Source organism: Schistocerca piceifrons, chromosome 10 (assembly GCF_021461385.2).
Source record: "Schistocerca piceifrons isolate TAMUIC-IGC-003096 chromosome 10, iqSchPice1.1, whole genome shotgun sequence".
Classification (NCBI taxonomy): domain Eukaryota; kingdom Metazoa; phylum Arthropoda; class Insecta; order Orthoptera; family Acrididae; genus Schistocerca; species Schistocerca piceifrons.
In genome coordinates this window covers 117,752,370-117,759,173 of record NC_060147.1, presented here as the reverse complement: position 1 = coordinate 117,759,173, position 6,804 = coordinate 117,752,370, and the positions used below count along the sequence as shown (strand labels likewise).

General features: G+C 37.6%; 1 long non-coding RNA gene across 1 annotated transcript; it reads right to left on the bottom strand.

Annotated features, from left to right (window-relative positions):
• Positions 1-653: 653 nt before the first annotated feature.
• Positions 654-3,338, bottom strand: LOC124719012. Its single transcript, XR_007005969.1, has 2 exons — positions 3,245-3,338; positions 654-695 (listed from the first exon to the last, which is right to left on the bottom strand). It is a non-coding gene; the product is annotated as an uncharacterized LOC124719012 (long non-coding RNA).
• Between the last annotated feature and the right edge of the window lie 3,466 nt (positions 3,339-6,804).

The following is a 6,804-nucleotide window of genomic DNA, read 5'->3' as shown; positions in this document are numbered from 1 at the left end:
AGGTGTAAATGAAACCCGAAATAAAACTAGAACGATAAGACAATGAATGGACAACTGAATACCATTATAGAAAAACTAGGTCATTAGACAATTACACACAGAGGCATTTCTTTAATACTCAGTTGCTTTTGAATTCAATAATAAAGTACAATAATCCAAAACATTTATATCATTGATGATGCACTTCATTGAGCTACACATGTGTTGCAGTTCCTTGTAACATGTTAATTTTCTGAACATCAGTAAATACCTTTTCACAAAAAGATATTGGTTTGCTTCAGTAGCACAAACTCCCAACTACTTTCTATAAAGAAATTTGAGCTACTGTTCAAAATAATCCACTCTTCAATAATACACTCCACACTATTTCACAGCTTGCACATATTTGGCGATCTAAGGACAATCTTTATGACATTCTCAGTTAAATGCTTCATTTGTTTTCCCTTCCTTTGTCTTGCTTGTCTGTCTCTTCCAGAATACTTACAATTCTTTTGATATCTTTGATTAATTTTGCAAGAGCTGCTGGATTAGCTCCGTGTTCCATCAGCCGCATGCTGAGCACCAGAGTTTTCGGATCGAGATCCACACCCATCAGCTGTGAAACTTCATGCATCTTCTTGATCAGATACTGAGCCTCAAGAACTTTTTCTAAATTTGGATTCCCTTTTCCTGCCATTTTTTTTTTTTTTTTTTACCTGGAACAGGAAAATTAGAAAAATTTCACTTGAAATACAAAACTATTGTTTAACATATTTCTCTAGTGGTTTCTGTTTGGAAAAACAAACTTTTAATACTACTACAGAGGCAAGAACATCTTCCTGCACTATCCTATTTTGTTAAAGTTTTATACATGTATGTATTATCTGTAATGCGTGTGACATGTCTGATACTCTTGTACTGCATGGTCTATGGATGAATAAATAATTCCCTCATGATGCACAGCATAATTTGAGAAAAGGTGTCAACCAAGACAGCACTGCAAACATTTGCAACATGCATAAAGCCAGTAAATGAACAGAAAGTTTGTGGGATATACCTAGACGCCTCAATCAAAACAGTCACCTACAAATGTGATGACACATTGCTACAGAAATTGCGTCTTAGTGCGAGAGGAACAGCAGTCGATATTGTTCGACCATTCATGAAATAAAGATACCTGTGTGAATGTTTACTTAACAAGTGAAGTATTGTTCGTCTCCACATCTCTTAATTCTTCACATGAATGAGCTATCTGTGCCAATAACAGAAGTTGATGTTATGTATGCTGATGGTACCTCCTTCATAGCTGTGACCATTGTGAAATAATTTGAAAAATTTCAGTCTCAGCATGTAAAAGCTACGCTGCAAATGAATCCCAGAAGAAAAATACAAAAGTTGACTTCAATCTCACACATGGAAACTTTTCTGCATGATGAAAAAGATTACAATTTTATGGCACCAATGGTTGGTAGATACTTTATACAAAAAAATGTTTGTTGGAAAAATAATTTCAACCACACTTAACAACGAAGGTTTTTACTACAGTAAATAAGAGACATCATTTAATATATACTAAGAACTGATTTAATCAGAAGAAGCGTACTCCGCACTGATCTGTGGCATAGCAGCTAATTTACATTCAAAGGTTGCTAAGGCATCATCAGAACACCACCACTGCCTGTATTGACATAGTATCTCCTCACGGTAATTGTGTAGAAATATATAAATAGAGAATTGTCTGACTATGACACACCACAAATACTGCTTATAACATTACATTTAACTGTGTATGTTTGTACACATTTTTTTCATGTGCAGATCTGGTGAGGAAGCATCACAATACCACCACCCCCGCCCCCCATCCCCCTCCCTTGTACAAAGAAAAGAGTTAGGACAAGCATTTATAATTTACACCCATGAATTTCCAAATTTCATATGTAGTACTTGGATAACACAGCAGCATGCAAATAAAATTCCCAGAAATGTCATGGAATTCTTGAAATTAAAAAACTAAATTTAACACTTTTCACTTGCTTCTGAGAAGCGCTGTCTCAAGGACGGGCCTCGTAGGCTACATTCAGCCAGGCAAATGCACACCTTCATAGGCTGGCTGGCTGTAACTGCTCAACAAATCAGACAGTTTGTGAGTCCTCAGGTGGAGCTGGTAAAGCACAGGGTTACGGTTAAGGGGAAACAAAGGGAAAGACCCACCACTATAGAAAAACTGAACAATAACAGAAAGACTGAGTTCCTAAATAGAGACAGAAATGACAATGTAAACATTCCTGTCATTTACAAACTCACATACGAATAGTTTGCAGATATGTGATCATAATCTAAGTACAAAGCGAAATATGTTGACAGTGCTATTGCGTCAGCAAAACTGAGAGGTTGTTGCTATTATGGTTCTTGAATTAGCTGCAAGGCATGTGCACTCCTTCACATTCGGGTCTAGTGTAGCAGGGGATACAACCCGTCGGCTTTGGACAATGACGTCACAAGTCGCCAGATAGCAGTTTACCATTTTCGCTTTTGCCGTTATGTTTCAGTTTCGTTTTTTTACTGATTGCTTGATAAAGTGGATCTGTTTATTCTATCTCGTGAGATTTTTTTTTAAAAAGCCAAAAAACACTTATCAGCCACTAAAGGGAGCTACAACACTAAGAAGAATCGCTTCTCGATTGGCGACTTGTGACGTCAATGTCCAAAGCCGACGGGTTGTATCCCCTGCTACACTAGTCCCTCACATTCGATGTGAATGTTTCGTAAATACTTGAACGTTATATTTAAGCAATATACTAGTACCAATGATGTTCATTTCAAAAGACTTTACGTACTTTATTGTAATCAAACAGTTTATTACTATATTAAAGCATTTTATATATCGTCATCGTCAAAATCTTAATCTTCTGTGGCACACTGCGACGACGCCCAGCTAAATTCAGATGTTTGGCTGAGGCAACAACAAATTAAGTCCACTACTCCTGCTCCTTCCCCTTCAAGAAACAAATTCTGGCTCCGCACCTGTATCTATTGTTTTAATTTAGTGTTTATCACCTACCCATTACTGTAAAATGATCTATGAACACAAACGCCTGAGTTGAGACATTAAAACTTCTGTAACTGATTCCGGGGCCACACTGTGTATGGAGTTTTGAATTGGAGGTTTTGAGAAATGCCTTCGTTTCCAGCGGGATAGTATTACTTAAACGAACGGACAGAATAGAAAATATAGAGTAGTTGGACGCAACTGTGTGTGGCCTACCTGCACGTATATTTCCTACTGCACTGATAAATAAGACACGAATTACCTATCAATCATTGTTTACGCCCTGTATTCGAATTACACAACATTGCCGCCAACAGCTGTTTCGTTTCCAGCGATGCCAACCACGTTAAATTAGCTATTAATGTTCCATCAAAGATAAGATTTATTGTTATTATCAATATTTTTATTTGAGAAGATAAATCATGGAAGTATCCATGGGATAAATACCACAGACACGAATTACCTATCAATCATTGTTTACGCCTTGTATTCGAATTACACAACATTGCCGCCAACAGCTGTTTCGTTTCCAGCGATGCCAACCACAGGGCGATGTACATATCAAGTACCAATTAATACAAATTTTATCTAACAAATTTACTGTCAAATCATCAGTATGGCTTCAGGCAATCCAGATCCACAACCACAGCAGCCTATGAATATTTGCACTCCATTCTAAAAGCTGTAGCTGAAAAGGAAATAGCTACTGGAATATTCTTGGACCTATCCAAAGCATTTGACATTTTAGATAATGGTATCCTACTAAGCAGGTTGGAAAGAAAGGGAATTAGAGGTATTCCAAATGAATGGATTAGATCATATCTTACTAGCCGGCAACAAAAAGTTGTTCTCAAACAAGACACAATAACTGAAAAAATTTCAAGAACAACAACATTCAAATCAGAAAATACTATCAAATATGGTGTGCCACAAGGATCAACATTAGGTCCTATCCTCTTTCTTTTGTATATCGTTAACCTGAGTGACACTGTCCTTGCTAAACAGAAAACTTTATTTGCAGATGACACCAGTATTTTGATTACTGGGTCAGACCGAAAACAGCTTCAATTAACGACAGATGCATCATTGCTGGAGATAACACACCGGTTTGAAAAAAATGAACTTATAATTAACACTGGGAAAACGATGGCCATGAACTTTCATATATCCCACTATAAACAAAAAAATGAACACGCATTGGAAATAAACAACAAAATTGTAAAATTAGTTTATGATGTTAAATTCCTAGGAATATATCTGCAGAGTGATCTCAAGTGGAATACACGCAATGAAGCTCTTACAATCAAGCTATCATCGATCTGTTACATGCTATGGATACTAAGGAAAAGCTGTAATAGGGAAATAATAATACAGGCATATTACACACATTTCCGGTGCGCAATCCGATATGGAATAATATTTTGGGGGAATGCGCCCTGTAGTCAATCTGTTTTCAAAACCCTGAAACGAGCTATCAGAATCATCTGCAACATAAAACGGCAAGGTTCATGTCGCTCTCTTTATCCTACTCTAAAGATACTGAATCTACCACGCACATATATATTTGAAACAATAGTCTTCGTAAGAGACTATTTAAGAACCTCCAATGCCTATCAGCTGAACAGCTCTGTGCACAATTACACAACAAGAAATGGCAATAACATTCATGTCTCATATGCCAGAAGTGAGCCGACCAGAAGAGTGTCCTTCATAGAGGAACACAATTATATAACCACCTTCCTAACAACATCAAGTTGGTAAACCAAGACACCTTGTTCAAAAAAAAAAGCTGAAGTCTACTCTGTAAATGAATAATCTCATAATGAAACAGAATTTTATAATGTTAAATTAATAAACAATTTATGGCAATTATTTGTTTATTAAAGTGTACTAGTTGTACGTGTAATGCTGAATTAATGTAGATATTTGTAGTCCACAGCATTGTATTGATCTTATTATATTTGTGTGTGTGTGTGTGTGTAATTTTTATCTTTCTGTATCGTTTAATGACCTGTCATATATCTGTACAAGACGTCACAGGACCAAACCTAAATAAATAAATAAAAATGAGATATCTCGAACAGAAAGGACCTTCTCCATGCTAAACGGCATGGATTCCAAAAACATCACTCATGCGAAACCCACTTCACAACTTTCTCACATGTTGTTGTTGTTGTGGTCTTCAGTCCTGGGACTGGTTTGGTGCAGCTCTCCATGCTACTCTATCCTGTGCAAGCTTCTTCATCTCCCAGTACCTACTGCAACCTGCATCCTTCTGAATCTGCTTAGTGTATTCATCTCTTGGTCTCCCCCTATGATTTTTACCTTCCACGCCGCCCTCCAATACTAAATTGGTGATCCCTTGATGCCTCAGAACATGTCCTACCAACCGATCCCTTCTTCTGGTCAAGTTGTGCCACAAACTTCTCTTCTCCCCAATCCTGTTCAATACTTCCTCATTAGTTATGTGATCTACCCATCTAATCTTCAGCATTCTTCTGTAGCAATACATTTCAAAAGCTTCTATTCTCTTCTTGTCCAAACTATTTACCGTCCATGTTTCACTTCCATACATGGCTACACTCCATACAAATACTTTCAGAAATAACTTCCTGACACTTAAATCTATACTCGATGTTAACAAATTTCTCTTCTTCAGAAACGCTTTCCTTGCCATTGCCAGTCTACATTTTATATCCTCTCTACTTCGTCCATCATCAGTTATTTTGCTCCCCAAATAGCAAAACTCCTTTACTACTTTAAGTGTCTCATTTCGTAATCTAATACCCTCAGCATCACCCGACTTAACTCGACTACATTCCATTATCCTCGTTTTGCTTTTGTTGATGTTCATCTTATATCCTCCCTTCAAGACACCGTCCATTCCGTTCAACTGCTCTTCCAAGTCCTTTGCTGTCTCTGACAGAATTACAATGTCATCGGCGAACCTCAAAGTTTTTATTTCTTCTCCATGGATTTTAATACCTACTCCAAATTTTTCTTTTGTTTCCTTTACTGCTTGCTCAATATAGAGATTGAATGACATCGGGGAGAGGCTACAACCCTGTCTTACTCCTTTCCCAACCACTGCTTCCCTTTCATGTCCCTCAACTCTTATAACTGCCATCTGGTTTCTGTACAAGTTGTAAATAGCCTTTCACTCCCTGTATTTTACCCCTGCCACCTTTAGAATTTGAAAGAGAGTATTCCAGTCAACATCGTCAAAAGCTTTCTCTAAGTCTACAAATGCTAGAAACGTAGGTTTGCCTTTTCTTAATCTTTCTTCTAAGATAAGTCGTAAGGTCAGTATTGCCTCACGTGTTCCAGTATTTCTACGGCATCCAAACTGATCTTCCCCGAGGTCGGCTTCTATTAGTTTTTCCATTTGTCTGTAAAGAATTCGTCTTAGTACTTTGCAGCTGTGGCTTATTAAACTGATTGTTCGGTAATTTTCACATCTGTCAACACCTGCTTTCTTTGGGATTGGAATTATTATATTCTTCTTGAAGTCTGAGGGTACTTCGCCTGTTTCATACATGTTGCTCACCAGATGGTAGAGTTTTGTCAGGACTGGCTCTCTTAAGACCGTCGGTAGTTCCAATGGAATGTTGTCTACTCCGGGGGCCTTGTTTCGACTCAGGTCCTTCAGTGCTCTGTCAAACTCTTCACGCAGTATCGTATCTCCCATTTCATCTTCATTTACATCCTCTTCCATTTCCATAATATTGTCCTCAAGTGCATCGCCCTTGTATAGACCCTCTATATACTCCTTCCAC